Here is a 21,639-nt window from a genome sequence, read left to right as displayed (position 1 = left end):
TGTAAGGGCTGGATGACTGTTTGTATAGGGGTCTCTGCACATGGCTGTTTTGCCACATGGATAGGGAGAAATTCAAAGGAAATCTGCAGTGACGTGTTTTCTATGTTTTGGGAACCTCTTCCTATGTTTTTGTAGTGTACATGAGAAGGAAGGTGCTGCAAGATTTGAGATGCAATAAAAGTTTATTAGTCCTGATTCATGGCCATTATGTATTGGGCCTCTCTTGTGCTCCTGGCATGATGGACTAGTGCTAGCCACCCTATTGGCTAGCACTGGCTGATGTTCTGGGAGGTCCCCATTCCAGGAACCAATCAGCAGGCTTGGTTGGTTTGCTGGAGCATGGAGCTTGTGGCATGGACCAGAGGTAGAGCCCTACCTCCTCTGGTCCACAACTGGGCTATAAATTCAATCGCAGGTTGCAGCTTTGGCAGTCAGTGCCATCACTAACTTAGCTGAAAATACAAGAGTGCTGGAGACAGCAAAGAGCAGTGGCAGTGAAGGAAGTGGCCATTGGGAAGCAGCCCAACTGCTCCTATATTCATCCCGCATCATGCTCTCTCCCCACTCACTTAGGTCCTGCCTAAGCTCTTTTGCAGATCTGTGCATTTAAGTTGCACAGATGTAGCAGGATGCCTAAGTTCTTTGTACTGGTGCAGGGAGGGAGATTTCTGGGTGAACCAATACACGGTGGAAAGAGCACACTGATACCTGTGCAAGGCCACTTGGGTGGCATCCTGTTCAGCTCAGTTTGGTGCCTCAGGGTTAGAGAATAATGTGTGGGATGTGCAGTCACAACCTGTAGCATTGCCCTTGTATCATGATTTTACTAAGTATGTCGCACCACTGTACCAATATTGACTGATTTCCCTACTCTAGACCCAGTTGCTTTTACTACTAGTGTGATTATGCAAGGCTCTTGGGAGAAGTGATGTGCCAGGGTGCTGATGGGGCAAGTGGTGAACTGGAAGCCATGTTGTATCCTAAATATGTTTCCACTGAACAAATGTTGTGATTTATCACTCATGCTCTTGAAGGACTTGGAAGCTTGGGTGATATTTGTCAATCTGCACTACCCTTTTCTTGCCATCATTGGGCTGTCTGCTGCTTCCTCCATAAATCTTTGCCCCGTATGAAGTTTAATTGCAGGAAATGAAATTGGAAGTTTCACATGTGAATTTTGTGGCCATATCTAGCCAGATTGAAAGTACAGTGAACATCCAACAGCTGTTTGAAAATCTTCCAGACTGCGACAAAAAAAAAGGATGTCAGACTCTTGGGTGCCAGACCAGTTTGTGAGTTACTGAGCAGGTGTGGATTTGAACATTCGCTAATTGCCTCCTCTTTAAATCCATGCTGTCAGCAAATGTGTAACACCTGAAATAATTGGGGGGAGAGGAGACAGGGCCCAGCTCGAGAGCTGCTGTTAGTTAATGTTTGCAAACAACCCAAATCATCTATTTCCATGATAGCTGCTTATTGGGACAGGGGCGTACCCAGGATCAAAACTAAGGGGGGGCAATCCATGGTTGTTCAGGGGCGGGGCCGAGGCACGGGAGGGGAGGGGCCACAAAGTGGGAATGTGGGCAGGGCTACAGGGCCAGCGGGCCCAATGACTCTGCGGCGGCTGCTGCTGCAGCCTCTAAATGAACCCCCTAAACTCTCTCACACGAAATTCCCCTGCTCTGAAGCAGGGCGCGCCTCTCAGCTGTTCAGCGGCTTCAGGCTGCTTTCCGGAGAGGCGCGGGCCTGGGGCCACCTCCACCGCATGCAGGGGTGTCACAACAGGGGGCGGGCAGCACCCCCTGGCCCAGGTTGCGCAGGGCTCCGGCCCTTCAGGCGGCAGCCGCGCAGTGATCTGCGCCCGCCGCGCTGGGAAACGGGGTGGGTGGGGGCACCAGAGGGATCCGTACCACCATGGTGCCAGGTATGCTTAAGATGGCCCTGCTCTGAAAACACCGCTCCCATCCATTTACGGCTAGCCACCCCCCTGAAAAAACCCTTTGGGCCCCGCTTTCCCTCCTCCAGGTCCCCCCGAAGCCTTGCCAGTTCCCACCCTATATATCTGGGATGGGGAAGGAGCTCAGAGGTCTGCTAGTCCTGGGGGGCCACCCCCCGTGGTCTGGGAGGATACTGGGGACCCCCCCACCAAGCTGAGACCCTCCAAAGAAGAAGAAGCTGCCACCACCGCCTCCCCATCACAAGGGAGCAAAAGATGGGAAAGGTGGGGTGGCGCAGCGCAGGCGAGCCACCCCCAGCTGCGACACTACGGTGGCGGCAGCGGCTCCCCCGCCCTCAACGCCCCTCTCTCGGCAGGGGCAGCAAGGGAGAGCGGCTGGGGGGCATTGCAAAGAAGGAGACAGCAGCCAATGCCCAGAGAGGGCAATGCACGCAGGGGGAGCGGAGAGCTGTGCCGCCCTCCAAGGCAGCTCCTTTCCTATTGCCGGCGGTGGGGGGCGGCGAGGAAGGGTCACTGCCACTGGGCTACTCCTGCCGCCGGCAATCTGGTGCAAACGCCCCCACGCAGCTTCCTTGCAGCAGCCACGACCACTGCCTTCGGGCACCGCCCCCCACTCCTCCTTTGCAGGCTTCTGCCGACCGAGGCTGAACTGGCTCCTGTCGGTGCACTTCCTCTCCCGGCCCAGGAGGAGTCTCAGTAGCAACTCCTAACTCAGAGGGGTAGGGGGGTGCAGAGGGGGGAAGGGGGTGATTCCCAGCCCACGGCGCCGATGATCGCAGTGCAGCCTACTGGGAGGCAGAGCGCGGCAGCAGCTGCAACCAATGCAGGGAGCCGCGTCTCCTTCGCTTGCCAGCCCAGCAGAACTCTTAGGTAGGAGAGGTTGCCACCCGGCAGGGCTTTCCATCGGGAGGCACGAAGCCTTTAGTGGGCGGGGATTGGTGCAAATGTAGGCAGGGCGGGCTGAGAGGAGGAGCCGCCACCGAGGAGCCGCGGCACCAGCAGCGTTTCCTCCCCCCCTCCCCTCCCATGTCAACAAGCGGGGCGCCTGAGCAGGGTATTTGCTTCCCTAGTCAGGCCCACGGTTTGGCCTTCTAGGGGGGCCAGCTGCACCCCCTGCCCCATGCTGGATACACCCATGTATTGGGATAGTGCTCTGGACTGACATGATAGGCCTCTTTGCCACAAGCTGTATTTTGCTATCCATGGTATCAAGCACAGTCTCAAGAAAGGCCAAGACCAGTGAAAATGAATAAGAGGAATACTATGTAGCATTCACTTGGGGAAAGGAAAGAAGAGCTCAGCAGTGGGATGAGGACCCATAGCTGAGTGGCAGAGCACATGCTTTGCATGCCAAAAGCTCCAAGGTTCACTCCTTGATATCTCAGGTAATGGAAAGTACCTCCTCTTGACTCCTTGCAGTCAATGCTGACTTAGACAGACAAACAGGGGAACCTGGTATAAGGACAGATATGGCTGGTGGGATGGCATAGGTGAAGTGGCCTTGCTGACCTGGCTTTCCAATGCCACACATCATTGCCAGTTTCTGAAAGGGAAGGGAGAGGGGCAAGGCATTGGGGAGCTTGGCAACTTCCTATGTTTCTAGGATATATATGGGTAAGAGTGTGCCTTTGTAATAAAATGTAATTTTTGTTTTCTTCAGCACTACAGGGGGGGGAGGAGAACACACCTTTTTCTTGAGAATGTTTAGTGTTCCCACCTGGCAATAGCAATATCTAACCTCTGTTTTACCTGGTGGAAGTATATATGTTGGAAGGGAGAGGTGGGGCTTATCCACACTTGCCTTTTGCTCCACTCTTTCCAGGCAGAGGCCCACACTTTTAACACTCTGTGTCTGAGCTTTTAGATGTTGTTGCCATGAGCTTTCCTCATGAAAACCTGATCCTTAAAGCTGAATTTGTGTTTTCTGTGGAATGACATTTGCTCCAATTGAGTTCTAAAGAGTGGGTTTTCAAAGGGAAAGCTCCGGAGCAACAACAACAACAACAACAGTGCTCAGACATGAAGCTTTAAATCAGGCATCCCCAAACTGCGGCCCTCCAGATGTTTTGGCCTACAACTCCCATGATCCCTAGCTAACAGGACCAGTGGTCAGGGAAGATGGGAATTGTAGTCCAAAACATCTGGAGGGCTGAAGTTTGGGGATGCCTGCTTTAAATTGTGGACGGTGCCTGGAAACCTAGCAGCAAGTGAGAGAGAAACACAGGACACCCTGGGCATGATGAATGGTGATGGCAGAGAGAACTGAACACACATGAAAGTATATTATTGTGGTCCCAAGCAATCTGAGCATGGTCTGTGGGAAATTGCCAGCTGCAATTCTGGTGACTGTGATTCCCGCCTAATGGAACATGGCTCAGTTGGGTCCACTGCTCTTCAGGTGACATTGCATCTGAGCAGACTGAGTCTAGAAGAGGAAGGCTGAAAAGTCTCTCTCTCTTTCTCTCTCTCTCTGTGTAAGGCAACCCTGCACATTAGATCCTGGCAATTGTTACTGGTCACTAACAGCCAATGGCCTAATATAGACTAATGATAACCTTGGCTCAAATTCACAAACAAGTTCAGCAGAATGGATTGAACCCATACAAGGCGACAGTCATAAACACCTTTACTTGGAAGTAAAGTCTACTTCTCCCATTTCAAAACAGATACCCTTAAAAACTGGAGCACATGTTAGCCCTTACTATGGGAATAGTGCTGAAGATGCAACCCCCAAAGTGATCTCTCTGTTCCCACTCTAGCATTTAGAGATCTCCCTGCACAGGTCAGCCTCCTCCTGTTCTCTCTTGTGCAGCCATGCTCTTAGGTCATCTGCTTGGTAGCTAAAGGCAGCAATAGCATGGCCATGTGTGAGGCAGATCTGCATAATAAAAGCCTCTCGACATGTTGGCCTAGGCAGGAACATAAAACTTGACAGGAGAATGTGATGTTGAGCAGCATTCCCACCACGAGGGTTAGGCCTACAGCCACACAGAGATTTTGAGGTGCTAGTCAGGAGGATTTCAGAGAGTCTTAGAGGATGAAACCTAAATGAGCTTCATGCTTGTTAGCCTGAGGAGCACCAAGGGGCTGCGTCACATTTCCAGCAGGCAACACGATACCTGACACAGGTTGCTGGATGCCAATTTTATCAGGACAGTTCTTGTATGAGAGAGAGAGAGAGAGAGAGAGAGAGAGAGAGAGACTTGCCAAGTATTTTGCAGTGTCAAAGTCATGAAACCAGGTACCTTGTAGGGCTGAGTGAGGATACAGCAGCACAATAACGAGAGTAGACAGAGCTGTGATATGTCATCCAGAAACCCTATATAAATGAGAAACATAAACCTCCATTCACCGTGACATGCCAGCTCTCTTTATTTTCAGTTTGGGGTCAGTCGGCACAAAATACTTGGGTGGATTCAGCCCCCCCCCACTTTTCCGGAGCAGTCAACGATTTAGAGACACATAATTCTCACAGCATCCAGCCAAATGTCACCTGAATCTCTCCGACATTGTATACTTTATGACATGGCTGTTCCCTCAGAGACATACTTAATCCTTCACAGCTGAGTGAACCAAGACACCGTGGGCCCAATTTGATTACCTCTTCATTGTTACAGCCCTTCACGGCGGAGCCAGGAACCTCCTGTCTGCTCAGCTCACGTCCCCTTTCACGATTGCCAAATAACAACTGGAGGAGATTTGATCGCAACGCTAAAAGCTTATTCCCAGCTCCAGAACTGACTTGCCGTGGCTGCTGTCCAGCCCACAGCTGCGCACACTTGCATTTTCATTGAAATTGGCAGGTCTTAAGGGCCTATAGTGTGGGGCGGGAGGCTCGTCAATGGTCGCAATCAAGTGTGGAGCTATGCATCCCCGTTTCAATCAGTTGAAGGACACATAACTATGCGGCAGATTAATGCCAGTGTTGCCGACATTCTGATAAGAGGCAGGTCTGCTGTTTTCTTTCTTTTGCCAGATGTCAGCAGCAGCAAATTTATGGGCATGTGTTATGTTCTTTTATTTATTTATTTTTTAAAAATTAGGGCAGGGCAACTCACATGCCAATCACCTGATATGATGCCAGATAATCAATAGGTGGGTTGCCAGGTTTCTTACCCAGTACTTCCCAGGTGTCCAACAGTCAACAGGTTGTTGGTCACTTGGGAACTGCAGGGCAAAGGGCTTTGCCCGTGCTGTGTTCAGGGCTTGGAGGGGCTGAACACATGGCTTGCAAAGTGCTCTATGCAGTGCTTCACAAATGCCCAACAACCACCTATTCTTCATGTTACCCAAGCTCTAAGCATTGGGCTGGCAAAGCTGCTTTTTAGAGGGGTGGGCTTCTTGATCAAATTCCCAATGGAAAACTCAGTCATGCAGCTGTCTTTTCAGCCAATGGGTGGCATGTTCAGCCTTGCTTTCTGCCAGGATTGGCTGCATGATTGAGTTCCCTGTGGGAATCATTGAAAGCTTATATGATTCTGGAATGCAAGATAAGGCCATGAAGCAGGAAATTCTTGCTACAGATTTGTGGGGGGGGAGGGCATGGTTTTATTTTATCATTTCACACACTTTCACACACACACACACACACACACACGGCCGGATTGAGGTTTGATGAGGCCCTAAGCTACTGAAGGTAATGGGGCCCTTTATATGTCCAGCTGTCCTTTGTCAACAACAAATTGTCGCTGTTTTTGTGTTGAATATATGCTATACGGTAATCTATGGACCTAATAGGTATCTAAAGCCATTTGCACATAAAAAATTGGAGCCCACACAACACAAAACACTGTTGCTGTATGAGGTTTTATTTTATTTGTTTTTTTATCTTACATTTTGGAAATGTCCATCCAGTTTTTTTCCTTTAATTTTTTTGGGGGCCCCAAGAGAGTGGGTCCCTAAGCTATAGCTTGTTTAGCTTACAGGTAAATCCGGCACTGACACACACACAGAAGGATAGTGAGTTATTTGCCAGTCTAGCCCAGGATCATCTGCTCTGACTGGTAGTGACTCTATAGGGACTTAGTCATAGGAGTCTTTCCTATCACCTTCAACCTTTTTTTAAAAGGAAATGCCAAGGGACCGGATACATTTAGAGCAGAGATGAATACCTGTGACCCTACGTATGTCATTTGATTCCAACTCCCATTCTCCCTGTCCATTGATCATGGTGGTTGGGGCTGATGGGAGTTGTAGTCCAAAAACACCTAGGTGGGGCATATAGGTTATCCACCCCTGATGTAAAGCCATGTGCATTATAGATGAGCTGTGGTCCCTCACCTGTCTTTATGACGCTCTGACATGTCGTGTACTAAACTAATTGTTCTACTAGCTAAACAAATTGTTCTACTAATTTGACAGTGTTTCTAGGTAATTGGGGAAACTTTGTGGAATGGAAAGAGGGCCTGTAGTTCCTTCCATCATACCTGTCAAATTCCCTGTGTTCAAGCAACAATTCTATTAAATCAGAGTTATTTCCTACTGACAGATTTAATCAAACATGATTTTTTAATATATCGTTCTGAGCATTAGATGGGTCTCATATTTCAGGCAAGATTTTATGGATAACAGGTAAAGCAATTCATTTGGAGCTTTGTCAATCACCCAATTCTGTAACCTAGACTAATTTATTTGGACAGCAAATCTGTTACACTGATAATCTCCAGAGTGAAGCAGATAAACCTTATAAGCAAAACCCTCAAAGCAAAGCCTGAGTCACTGGTGTCAGTCTGCGCTCCCTGGATCCCATTATCACTCTCCTCTGATATTTTATCTATAGGTCATCCAGTCAGGTGCAAAGGTGATGAATGGTACAAATTTGCCACTTCAGAAAAAGATGCTATTTAGAGCACAAGGGGTGATTTTGTCAGAGAGAGAGGCAGAGAGAGCTCCTTTATATCTAGCTCCACTTTCTAGGGGAACTATGGCACCTCTGTAACAAGTGCTGCTGAAGGACAGATGGTGCCTTCAAAGAAAGGTGGTGCTTACATCTCCCAGGGCTATAAGGCACTTCCAACAACACACATCCGACAACACCCTCCTTCAGTTCCACCCATGCAAAGTTCCTCATACCCTGTTCCATCCACAGAAGCCACACCTATTCAGCTGTAATGGAACATTCCTGTAATGGAACAAGCCACACCTATTCAGCTAAATGGAACATTCCTGCTCAGAAGCAAGAGGCCAGATTCTGGAGGACAAGCAACAGGAGAGGATTGTTGCCTTCATGTTCTGCTTGCAAGCTTCCAGAAGGCAATTGTACACGCACCACTGGAAGCAGGAGAAGATGGAAAAAAGTAAGTTGACGAAGACCTGAAGTTGAAGGCAGAGATGGAGTGAGGTGGTTCTGGGCAGCTCATATTCCTTTTCAATCCCCCTTGCAGCCAAATTTTGCCATAATGCTATCTCTACTCTCCTTGTTCTCTGCATCCAGTGTTTTCAAGAAAAACAAGAGAAGATGCCCAATTACCCACCAGGATCACTGATAAACCAGCTTCTTCTCACTGCCTTCCCTACGATCCATGGCCCAAAAAGAGCAGGCTCCCATGCAGTGCTCCAATTTCTTCTGGAGGTCAAGCAGCCAAGGAGCAAATACTGTTTGTACACCTCTGCTGGAATATTGACTTCTACTGTATTTTTGTTTGTTTGCTTTGTCCTTAAGATGGTGATTCGGCAGTCTGTATGTACTGCAAAAAAGGCCATGCTGATGCTACTGTAAAGAATATAGCATGAACTCCCACTTAGAAAGGTGATGTCCCTACCTCCCAGTCATCTCAAATTGGAGCTTAAAAACTTAATGGGAACTCAGCTGTTGGCCACCTTATTAGAAATGCTGAGCTGTGATTGCTTTACCTCCCTCCTTTTGATCAAGCTGATAGATCGGCTTCAGAAAGAAGCACCATTTTAAAACGGAAATTCAAGGCACAGCCAAGTTTCAGGAACAAAATCAAATGCAGAACAACACCTCTTTTTGTACGTGTCTGATCTGAATCGTCACCCGACGCTTCCTTCCATTTCCCAACTATTGAGGCTTTGCAGCTTCTGGATGTGTCTTATGCATTAAGTATCAACATGCCTCATTTTCTCAAGGTTTGGATTCAATGGAGTGTAAAGAATCAAGATGTTTTATGTTGAGTGAAACAGCAAGCAGTCATCAAGATCATATATTCATTCTTCATTTTGGGAATTACCAACATAACTGATTACTCAGAAAGAGGAGACACTAAATAATTATTTAACAAGTTCCAAGGAGTGGATATAATTGGCATAGTTAATCACATTGGTCAATAAATGACTTCATTCAGGCAGAGTTCTCAAAATAAAAACAATACTTTAGCATTCATAAACATATTTGATTGTGTGTGTGTGTGTGTTATAATGAACACCACAGTTACCAAATGTAAGTGTGGAAGCTCACAGAGCATCTTTGCCCATAGCTGCCAAGTTATCCCTTTTTTACAGGGATTTTCCCTTATGCTGAATAGGCTTCCTCACGAGAAAAGGGAAAACTTGGCAGCTATGTCTTTGCCCACTATGGTTTCTCTATTCATTTCAGTAAAGGGAACAGCTCTGCAAGACCAAGGTGATGCTCAGAGCCAGCCCTCCCTCGAAGTAAATGAGGAAGTTCGCCTGAGGTGCACTGCAAGTGTGTGCATGGGACTTTGGGTGGGGAGCATTAAGTTAAATTGCTCTACAGTATTGCTTTTACCTGACCTAAAATAACTACATCATTTGCATATTTGACTCTATTCAGACTGTTTGAATCAAAGGACAAAGTACACTGTGGTACTGGCCTTTAAAACACTTGGGGTTCATTCTTACACTGGCACATTTTTCTTGCACACAAAAAGGAAGCAAATTTAAAGCTGCCATTCAAGAACACTTAGGACAGTGCAAATGATTCTTCCTTTGTTATTCCACTGATGAACAGCCTCAATTCAGAACCCAATAACAAGTAAGAACTTTAAGGTCAATGCCTGAACCCATATGCGTTATTTTGGCATAGGTTCCATTGGAATAAAAAGATTGTACTGTACTATGGAACTGGCACAAGTGCTGTGTACTGTTCATTCTGCACTTGCAATTAATCAATATTTTCGTGTGGCATAACACTAAAGGTAAAGGTAAAGGACCCCTGGAAATAAGTCCAGTCAATGAGGTGCAGTGCTCATCTTGCTTTCAGGCCGAGGGAGCTGGTGTTTGTCCATAGACAGCTTTCTGGGTCAGTGGCCAGCATGACTAAACCAATTCTGGTGCAACAGAACACCGTGACAGAAGCCAGAGCATATAGAAACACAATTTATCTTCCTGCTGCAGCGGTTCCTATTTATCTGCTTGCACTGGTGTGCTTTTGAACTGCTAGGTTGGCAGAAGCTGGGACAGAGCAATGGGAGCTCACCCCGTTTTGCATGGATTCGAACTGCCAACCTTACGATCGGCAAGCCCAAGAGGCTCAGTGGTTTATACCACAGTGCCACCTGCTCCCTTTTTGGTAGCACCTATTGATATTAGGCAGGCAACTTCATCACACTGTTTTTCATGCCTGTTTTGAATTCTTTGGAGGAAGCCATGATGGTTTAATGTGGTTTCATTGTGCTTTAGAGGTATGGTGTGACTAGGCAAGTATTCTTACTATTGCCCAACTACTAAGGTAGCTTGGGATGCCAAACTTATCACGGCCAACATGAGCTTCAGAGTTTGAGAAAGGGGTGTGTGTGCAAGAGAAAGGTCGCTGCATTTTTCTGCAATTTTTAAAAAGATGCATTCTGCCGTTCCTGTTGAGGCCTGCTATGGCAGATAGAGCTTAGAAGGGCCTGGCTGTCAAACACTACAGTGAGAAAAGCATGCTTCATTTTAGCTGCAGTCCAAAGAACCACAAAACACACACAACCTTTTCTCATTCGGAGAAGAATACAAAGTGGACCCTTCAAGTTTTCATATATATATATATATATATATATATATATATATATATATATATATATGTATAGCACAGAAATATGTGCAAACTTTCTGTTATCCTTATGCCTGGAGACTAAACACATTTATTTTTAAGGTTCATTGATTTTAACTAAATTCATTCCCAGTTAAAGGTGCCAAAGACCTGTCTAGTGCTACATCCTCAATTCCCATGGAACTTATTTCCAAGTAAGTAGTTTTTAGATTGACAGGTAAGATTGCAGTCAAAACCAAACATTGATTTGGAGTGCTTCTTTGCTGATGTAATCCTGCACCAGAGTGTCTGTCTGCAATCTTCTCTTTTAGCATCTCTGCAATGCCAGTATATTGGCATGCACAGTTTGTGACACTGTGTTTGCACAGCAGTTGAAAGATGCAGTTCCAAGTTCTCATTTCCTGTTGTGGCAAGAGCAACGGCATGTGCCGCATGGTTCCATTATGCAAAAGGAAGAGATGGCACTTTGGAATATTAGGGCTACTGTAAACGGACAATGGACACCAAGAAGCAATTGATTGGACTCTTTGTGCCAAGTAACTGGAATGCACCTTCAGTTACATCCATTTGCTGAGATGCGAGCTGAAATCAGACTCATTGAGGCAGAGACAAGGGAGCTGAAAGCAGGCGGGCAGGTGGGAAATTTGGCCTAAGATTTATCTGAATTTTGGGACAACTCTCTTGGTGCTGCTCTGAATAGAATGTGGCAGTATCTATTTTCTTTGCTTATTCAACCCTACAACAACCTGCTCAACCTGTACAGATTATTACAAAGTTACCACTCACTTCTGCTGCACTCTCCTCTTAAAGAAGATTACCAAAATGTATGTTGCCTATGTAAAGCTGTAGAGAAAAGAATACACTGCATCAAGTGGTTGGAAGCGGAGAGTGGAGAGAAAACGTAATGTCTGAACTCAGCATGACACATTCATTTGCAGGCTGGATAGAGTTGTACTTTACGGTAACTGTTGGTGAGGGCCACCACATGTCCTGAAATTCATGGACATCACCAGGATTGGTCCTTCAAAAATGGAGTTTGGGAAAACCTGGGCGTATGGCAGCCCATGTTGGAAATTTTGTTTGGCCAACAACTTTTGTTGTTTATACTACTGTTGGTATAAGCTGATGAATGGAAAGGTGCAGGTCAGCCAACCAAGAGTGAGGATGGTGGTTCTCTGCAAGCAAAAGTGACTCCTGGAGAGCAGAAGTGGCAGATTGGGCTAGGGAGAGGAGGAAATGCAGGGGAGACAAGATTGTAGAGCAGAACTCCTGTAGAATGCTTCAAAGAGGGGATTGCTGAAATCTACTGGCTAAAACGCTAAGGGTTGTGTAAAGGAGTGAGACGACACAGCCATTCTTCCAAAGCAGCTCTTTGTTAGGAAGCTGAAACAGAACTGAACCTACTGCCGAGCTGGCCTGCTTTTATAGACGGCTGACTCAAATGGCCTGATTCAAAGTTCCCTCCTAAAATTCCCTCCTAAAACAACTGCCAAGAACCTGAGGGAAAACTATATACGCCAATACATAACAGGTTGAATCACTGTTCCTATCAGGGGAAGCTTAGAGCTACCCTAGACCTGGCTTAGCAGGTAAACCTTGGGGCTGCACAGCCACAGAATCTTATTTGCTGACACCTTCTGCTCCTTAGTGTAATGCACCTCAGTTGTTGCTGCAGTCTCTCTGCTGCCACCGGCTTGGATTTCCTTATTGTCGTGTTCTCAAATTCTGCAGTTGGAAGAATCCCGCTCTTGGGTTGCATCCCTGAAAGGGCTGTGAGTAAATGTATCACTCATAGTGACACCTCCATAAACTTAAAGTTATTAGAGTCACCAGGCAGATACTGAACTTTTATCATCACATGAACCAATGTCAGTAACAATGTCTTAAATAACTGTTCCTGGTGCACAAGGAGCCGAGATACAGATAATGTGACAGGTGATTTATAGAGAACCAAAAATATTTCAGCCACATGTTGCAACATTTATCTAGATTGAGATGCTGGAGGTCAAGCATGTCCTACAGAAACAGAAACATAGAAATCTGTGAGGTGACAGCAGGTTTGATTGGCCCAGCTGGTAGTTGAAAGATGTATACAAGCTGTTGGGTTACACCCAACACTTCAGGCAAAACAGTTTCCATTGCATAACAAGATTGGAGTAAATTATTTTAGATGGCATGTCATTATGTGCCCATGGCAGCACATAGAAATTCAAAGAAAGAATGGGATGAATTCAACATCATGCTATTATGATTTTTCCATCAGAACAAGGATTTCTGCTTGCCAAATGGAACAATTTCCCCTCTCCTCCCTCTATACCAGGCATCCCCAAACTGCGGCCCTCCAGATGTTTTGGCCTACAACTCCCATGTCCCCTAGCTAACAGGACCAGTGGTCAGGGATGATGGGAAATGTAGTCCAAAACATGTGGAGGGCCGAAGTTTGGGGATGCCTGCTCTACACACAGTTGTGGGGTGTGTGTGTGTGTTTCTCCTGACGTTCCTGAGCCCATGTGGCATGATGTCGGGCATGCAAGGAGGGGAGAGGGATAGCTCCATTGCAGTAGCAAGACTCGTTGCACTGCCTCCCACTAGCACAACTGTTTAGCTGAACCCAGTCCAATAAAACTAACTTTGCAGACTGTGGATCTTAACACCACAACGCCATTCATACAGCAAGCCAAACACGGCAGCAAAATGCTTTTTAAAACATGACATCCCCCCCCCATTAAAGGTTAATTGTAGCTACAGAATTAATCTTGCCCTGCAGAATTTTCCAAGGAAAACCATGGAAGATGCATTTGTCCCCGCAGATCAAAGCACTTGGGGGGCTGTTTTAGCAAGTTTTCCAAAAGCAGGAGGTGAAGGGAAGAAAGGGCAGGGGGAAAAAGGCTTAGAGAAAAGTTAAATTCATGAAACACACGGTAGAAACCACCTCCATGAGTTCCCAGGGAGCACATGCAAAGAGATTCCACTATTGCACTGCATTCACACTTCAGCTTTCTTCAGTGCCCTTGGAATGTGAAATGTATTTACTGCAGCTCTCCACACTTCGAAATGTCTCTATTCAGTATCACAGGTGCTCCTCACCTATGGAGCCTGAACAAGAAAGGTGATTACTGCTGCAGAACAAAAGAAGGAGAGTTGCTCACATGACCTACATAGCACCAGAATCTCATCATTGCCCAGAGTTAAGTGTTTCTTTAATGCTCATGGCTGCTGCGGTGCCTTCAGACTGTGCCTTTTGACTGACAGTTTGCAGACAGCTAATTCCTCCATCCTGATTTAAGTCTTCAACTTATTTCCCCAGTTCTTTTGTTCCTCAGCTGACTGTTTTATACGTACTCCAACAACTTTGACTTGGACAGAATGCATATTCACTTGTGGCAGGCATCACAATAAAGATGTCGGTGTTTTTTTCTGGAATTGCTAAGAATGGCTCCCCACAATTCATCTCCAAATAAGGAACAGAATTTGTTTTGTTTTTAACAAAAGAAAACTGTAGCAAAATGGGAAGGGTTCATGAGAAATAATGAAGAATTGGAAGAGGTAAGTAAGTAAAGGGAATAATTGTATTAAGGAAGGACACTGACTCGAAGCAAGCCCATGATGAATTTTGGGTAAATGTTATCAGTTTAATTCACAAAGTGGAATGGTGTTTTTTTTTGCTTACAAACAAAAACAAACAAAACAGGAAGAATGTTGGTTCCAACATTCCAAGTTAAAGGTTTATCTGAAGTTTTGTAAATTATCAATTTATCATCCAGGGTTTCATAGAATCATATGACTATAATGTTGGAAGGGACCCTGAGGATGATCATCTAGTCTAGTCGAACCCCCTGCAATGCAGGAATATGCGGCTATCCCATCTGGGGACTGAAGCTGCCACCTTGGTATTATCAGCACCACGTTCTAACCAACAGAAATTTACTTACAATTTTGTTTGTCAATTCACGGCCAATTTATTTTTAGATGTATACACATGTATTATGTGAAAAAATTGTGTTACTGTAACAAATATATATTTATTAATAAAAATAGAAAAGGAACTCAAAGACCCTCCTTCAGTGCAAATTACTCCTGTAGGAAACCTGAATTGAACCCTCAGCAATTTGAGGGTTGAAGTGGATTAATCAGCTCTAGGTGGGAATTGGCAACCTAGGGCTCCAAAAAAATTGGCATTTATTTATAAAACTTGCAAAGCTAAAATCCTGGCACATTTCTGTGAATGTACCCCGTAGTCTTCAAAAAACAGTAGCTAAGGCAGGCATCCCCAAACTTTGGCCCTCCAGATGTTTTGGACTACAATTCCCATCTTCCCCAATCACTGGTCCTGTTAGCTAGGGATCATGGGAGCTGTAGGCCAAAACATCTGGAGGGCCGCAGTTTGGGGTGCCTGGGCTAAGGGATGGGATCACCAAAGTTGAGGAGGCCAGGCAATCTCTGCATCCTCCTAGTGATTCGGGCATAGTTGTGAGTGAGCTTTTCAGCTGAACCTTAACAGTTCTGATGCTGACCTACATAGCTCCACTCCCTTCCTTTCCCCTGGATAATAGTGGCTGTTGAAGAGTGCACAATTTTCCAATATGGCAAGGAACCTTGCAGTCCTTTCAGAGGGAAATGTTGATTTAAGATGCTGTTAGATGGCAGACCAGCTCTAATCCCATTGATAACTCTTATTGCTCATTGTAGCCAGAATGTTGTAAAGCAATCCAGCAGCAACCTCTGAAATGACTGCTGTACTCAATTCCCATTAGAATAAAGGTTTGCTTCATCAAGGAGAGCCTTACAAGTGGATATTTTTACATATCTATTTGCTATACAAATTTATATCCTGCCTTTCTGTCAAAAGCTCTCAAGGCAGTTTACATTGTAAAATTTGAACACAGTTTTAAAAGGCTGATGATATAAGAGCCAGGGGGAGGGATCTAAAATAAACCAAAGAAAAATGAACAGCAATAGCAACAAATTAAATTGGTTAGATCCCAAAGCTTTCTCTAAAAGCCATGTTTCAGCTGCTTGCTGATAACTGAGCAACAAGGTAGCTGTACGAGCCACCCGTGAATATGCGTTCTACAACCCAAAAAGGGTTTTGGCCTTGCAGACAAACAACTGAATTTGAAACGGCAATGGGATGATCACTAGAGCCTCAATTGTTGAATGGGGGACCAAGGAAGAAGTCCCTGACTTGGACCACTTTTAGGACCTTAAAGGTACTGTGCTACTTTATATTGAGCCTGCTAGCAAACTGGGAGCCAATGTGACTGAAAGAGCCCTTAGGCAATATGATCAGAGCACCTCACATTAGATACCAGTCTGGAAGAAGTTGTTTAAGATTAACTGAAGTTTCCACACTCTGTTGTGTGCATTACAATGATCCATCTTGGATATAACAGGGGGAAACCTTGTGGGATAACCAGCCCCGCATGTTGTTGTTGTTTAGTTGTTTAGTCGTGTCTGACTCTTCGTGACTCCATGGACCAGAGCATGCCAGGCACTCCTGTCTTCCACTGCCTCCCCGCAGTTTGGTCCGACTCAAGTTGGTAGCTTTGAGAACACTGTCCAACCATCTTGTCCTGTCGTCCCCTTCTCCTTGTGCCCTCAATCTTTCCCAACATCAGGGTCTTTTCCAGGGAGTCTTCTATTCTCATGAGGTGGCCAAAGTGTTTGAGCCTCAGCTTCAGGATCTGTGCTCCAGTGAGCACTCAGGGCTGATTTCCTTAAGAATGGATAGCTTTGATCTTCTTGCAGTCCATGGGACTCTCAAGAGTCTCCTCCAGCACCATAATTCAAAAGCATCAATTCTTCGGCGATCAGCCTTCTTTATGGTCCAGCTCTCACTTCCATACATCACTACTGGGAAAACCATAGCTTTAACTATACGGACCTTTGTCGGCAAGGTGATGTCTCTGCTTTTTAAGATGCTGTCTAGGTTTGTCATTGCTTTTCTCCCAAGAAGCAGGCGTCTTTTAATTTTGTGACTGCTGTCACCATCTGTGGTAATCATGGAACCCAAGAAAGGAAAATCTCTCACTGCCTCCATTTCTTCCCCTTCTTCCCCTGAGCTGATGGGACCAGTGGCCATGATCTTAGTTTTTTTTGATGTTGAGCTTCAGACCATATTTTGCACCCCACATCACCAAGTCTAATTAAGTAGAGTAAGATGTTCTGCCGGGCTTAGTTCTCCTTGGGAGGAGCTAGATCAACACTGAGAACATTGCCTTCTGCCTCTAAGCGCTACCAGTCTGACATGGGGGCAAGAATCTTTTTATTTTATGTACAATACCCTTTTGTACAATACCCTGTGCAGAAGAGGTGCTGTACTTTGAAACTGCTCCAAGCAGCTTAAAAGTGTTAAAACAAGTAAGAAAGAGAGAGAAAATCTTCCATTCACCTCATAAGTACACCTCATTGGTGTATGATTTTGTGATTTTTTTATGTCATCAAAGGATTTCCCTGGAATTGTCCTTAAAAATCCACACAGGAATGAGGAAGGACGCGAAATTCATATCCACCTATGGAAGCAGGACAGGGCAGGCTGGGATCGATTCAACCACCCCTAATATATGCATATCAAACAGAAGTTTTAAAACACAACCTTTAAAGATGGCACATTATGTTTATATCTATTTTGGGGCTGCCCTAACGTAGTCTGATTTCAACCTTATAAAGTTAAGCTGAGAAATGAATCAATTAAAATTACCCTCTTGGCTTCATTGTCTAAAGAATTCTGAGTTGTTCAGTACGTACACTGCCCCACACTGGCTCATGGTGAGGGATGGGTAACAAATGGGGTCTGGGCACTCCTTAAGCCTGAAGAGGAAAAAAGATGAATGTGAGCTGTATTATTCCAGTTACTCTGATGAAGATATCAATGAATGCCATGGGCTAAATAGTGGAGGGGGGATTGGTTGATGGATTAAATTGTGTGGGAATTGGTTGAAGGGCAGGATAAAAATCCTATAATAAATAAAATGAAATACAATCAAGACAGCACCAGACGGCAACAGCATATGTGCTGTGTTATCCTTGGACACCATTCCTTGTCTTACATCTCTCCCCCCCCTTTCTGTTTTTTAGTATAGTGACCATAACAATCCAGAAATTTCTCTGAAGCAGACAGGACCTCCCTCTCTCCCCAAACTGTAATCACATCCAGGGATTTTCAGCAAAGAAGCAAAGTCAGCAGGAAAAGAAATCATCTGAGTGCCCTTCAAGCCATTCATCCTGAGCGTTTTTCTAGCACTGCATTGGTACTGCTGTGTAGTACAAATGACTCTTATTTTAGCATGCCTTCTGACTATAAATCAAGAAAGATGAAGCACAGGAGCAACAGGCGAGCATCAGATGGACGGGTAAACAGCAGCAACACGGCTGGCATAAAAATGTATTCATCCCTCTTGTGGTGATTATTGAGACAAAATAGAAAGCGCAACTTGTCTTCAGATAAGAGCAAACAAAAGACTTACCTTTATTTAAAGTACAGGATGATGAAACCTTGAAAGCTCTGCTTTAAAAGACAAGGTTGGTAGAGTGGAAAGCACAAAGTGGGGCTGTGGATACATTCTGGCAATGTCAGCCTGACAGGCAAGCAGTCCTAGAGATTGTAGACTGGTCTGGCACAATGGGATATGAAAGGCGTGGTGGTCTAAACCACCGAGTGTCTTGGGCTTGCCATTGATAATGTTGGTAGTTCAAATCCGTGTAATGGTGTGAGCTCCCATTGTTCTGTCCCAGCTCCTGCCAATCTAACAGTTCAAAAACATACCAGCATGAGTAGATACTGTTGTGGTGGGAAGGTAAACGTCATTTCAGTGAGCTCTGGCACTTGTCACGGTGTTTTGTTGCACCAGAATCGGTTTAGTCATGCTGGCCACATGACCCGGAAAGCTGTCTGTGGACAACCGCTGGCTCCCTTGGCCTGAAAGCGGAGATGAGCGCTACACCCCAAAGTCGAGTTCAACTGGACTTAAACTGTCCAGGGGTCCTTTACCTTTAACCTTTACCTTACAGCAGTTGAAAAGTTCAGTTGGATCAGACCAAGGGCTGGTTACATGATCCCACAAGCAGGACTTCCATATTATTTTATTTAAAAGTCTTAATATGTTAAAAAATTCTCTGACAAGGTACAGTCTAAAAAACAAACAAACAAACAAACAAACAAACAAACAAACAAAGCACAAAAATATAACCTAAAACCAATAAACTAGTGGTAAAAAACAACCACCCCAAACAGAAAAAACGAATAAAACAGAAAGTCAGAAGATTCTAACATGCAGGGCCGTCTTAAGCATATCTGGCGCCCTGATGTGTGGTGCGAAGATCCCTCCGGCGCCCCCCCTGCCCTGTTTCCCAGTGCGGCTGTCTGGCAGGCGCAGGGCACAGCCCCCTGGCGGCCCAGCACCCTGGCGCCCTGCGTCACCCAGCCTTGCCATAGGGTGCTGTGAGGGACAGGGGATATCGCGAAGTCCCTCCCCTCCTGAGTTCAAGCCCGTCCCCGAGCAAAGGGGAAAGCAGGGAGAGTTCCGATTCCAGTGGGGAAGCAGGAAGTCGTGTCCGAGGCTCAGGCAAGGTAGAGGAGCCAGGGTCCCAGGTGGGACAGGAAGGGGCAAGCAAGGGGGGAAGACCCATCCCTCCAACTCCAGAATTACGCAGGAAGAGGAGGGGCAAGAGGATGGGTCTGCCAAAGCTTTTGTGTTGGAGAAAGACGCGCCAAAAGCCATTAGGAGGTTCTGAAACCGACTGACAACATCGCTCCGTGTAAATAGCAATGACTTGAGCACTGTAAATACGCAGCACCAATAAAAGAATAAAATGCAGAGCTGCGTAGCGTCGTTACTCTGAAGTAGTCCACTCCGGCCACTGTGACAGCAACCTCCTAATCATTTTTGGGCTACTTCGGAGTTGCCGGGATGAGCGTGTCCGAGGCGGAGAAGTGGCGGCAGATCGCTGAGCAAGCCCAGCTAGAACTGCAACAGCTGTCGCTGCAGGCGCAGGGAGAATTGAAGGCAGCTAAAGAGGAGACTAAGAAGGTCCAGGACGACCGGCTACAACTTGCGGAACAGGTGAGAGAGCTCCAGGAAAAAGAGCAGCATTTAAGGGCGGTGGCGGTAGACCTCCAAAACAAGCTGGATGCAGAGAAAAACAAGGCGGGAGGGGCTCCCCAAGTCCAAGTGCTGCCAGGAAGGAGAGCAGGGACCCTTGTAAGCAAGTTCAATGGAGACCCGAAGGAGTTTCAGGGCTTTGAGACTGAGATCGTGTATGCTCTTGAGCTGCACCAGAATGAGTTCCCCGATGATGAGCACAGAGTAGCGTTTATTGTGGAACATCTCACCGGAGCAGCCAGGGAGTGGCTAAGACCATTAATCGCAACCAAGAATCCTTGCATGAAAAATGTCCAACAATTTCTAGAAGGTTTGAGGACGATGTATTCGTCCGATAGTCATTTGGACCAGACTAAGGAGGAACTGCATAATTTACGCCAAGGAAATATGACAGTTCGCGCATATTGGGCGAAATTCACCATGCTGGTGCACAGACTGGGGTGGGTTTTGGATTCGCCTCCCATGCAAGCTGCGTTTTACTTGGGTTTGAGCGAGGAGGTGAAGGATGAACTCTCGAGAGGTCCAAAGCCCAGTACTATGGATCAGCTGAGCAAAGCAGCTCTGGCGGTGGGGGTGAGGCAGGAATCCCGGTGGAACGACAAGCAAGCGACGCGCGCAAAGCGGGCTTGGTTCCCACGGTCGCAGGAGAAGCCACTCCCTCAACAACCCTTTCAGGCCACGCCTGGAGCCAGCCAGGACCAGGAGCCCATGCAGATTGATAGCGCGCGCGCGCGGGCTTTTCAAACCCCAGCGGCGCCAAGACGCAAGGAGGGAAGGGGCGGGAATTGCTTTCTCTGCAACTCACCCCAGCATCTCGTCAGAGACTGCCCACATCGCAGGGAGTGGCAAGGAAAGGCGGGAACGGTGGTGCCCTCCCCCACTGACGCAGCACCACAGCAGGGAAACGGGAAAGCCTGGCTGCAGGAGACAAGGGGCAGCAGCCAGGCACAGTCAGCAGACAACAGCCCCAGCCCGCCCACCCGCACAGAGAGGTGCAGAGCCAGCCCACCCCTCCCAGAGCAGGAGTGGTTCTAGAAGTGACGCTAACGCTCCCAAATGGCTATCCCCTGACGGTCCTCGCCTTAATTGACAGTGGGGCGTCCGCCAACTTCTTCTCGAGAAGCTTTGCAGAAGAGCACCAAATCCAGCTTTTGCAGTTGGATTTTCCTCTGCACGTAGCAACCATTGACGGCAGGGAGCTGCTGGGAGGGGCCATCACACATCAAACCCCCCCCATGAGAATGACGGTGGGAAGGCACTCAGAGACACTGGCGTTCAACGTCACCACCATCTCAGACCCCCCCATCGTCTTGGGCATGAGCTGGCTGGCGCGCCACGACCCCTCCATCAGTTGGCACCAGAGGTGCATCACGTTTGGGTCAGACTTTTGTCTGGAACATTGCATGCAGCACCAACCAGGGGAGGGGCCTCCGATAGCCACGGTGGCCACCATGCATATCAAAGGGGGTGAGGCAATACCCAAGCAGTACTGGGACCTGCAGGAGGTCTTCAGCGAAGCGGAGTCCGACCACCTACCCCCGCACAGGCCTTTTGACTGCCAGATCAACCTGGTGCCAGGGGCGACGATACCCCCAGCCAAGCTGTACGCCATGTCAGACCAGGAGCTG

The sequence above is a fragment of the Zootoca vivipara genome, chromosome 2 (assembly GCF_963506605.1).
Source record: "Zootoca vivipara chromosome 2, rZooViv1.1, whole genome shotgun sequence".
NCBI lineage: Eukaryota > Metazoa > Chordata > Lepidosauria > Squamata > Lacertidae > Zootoca > Zootoca vivipara.
Note: the sequence above shows the minus strand (reverse complement) of the source record.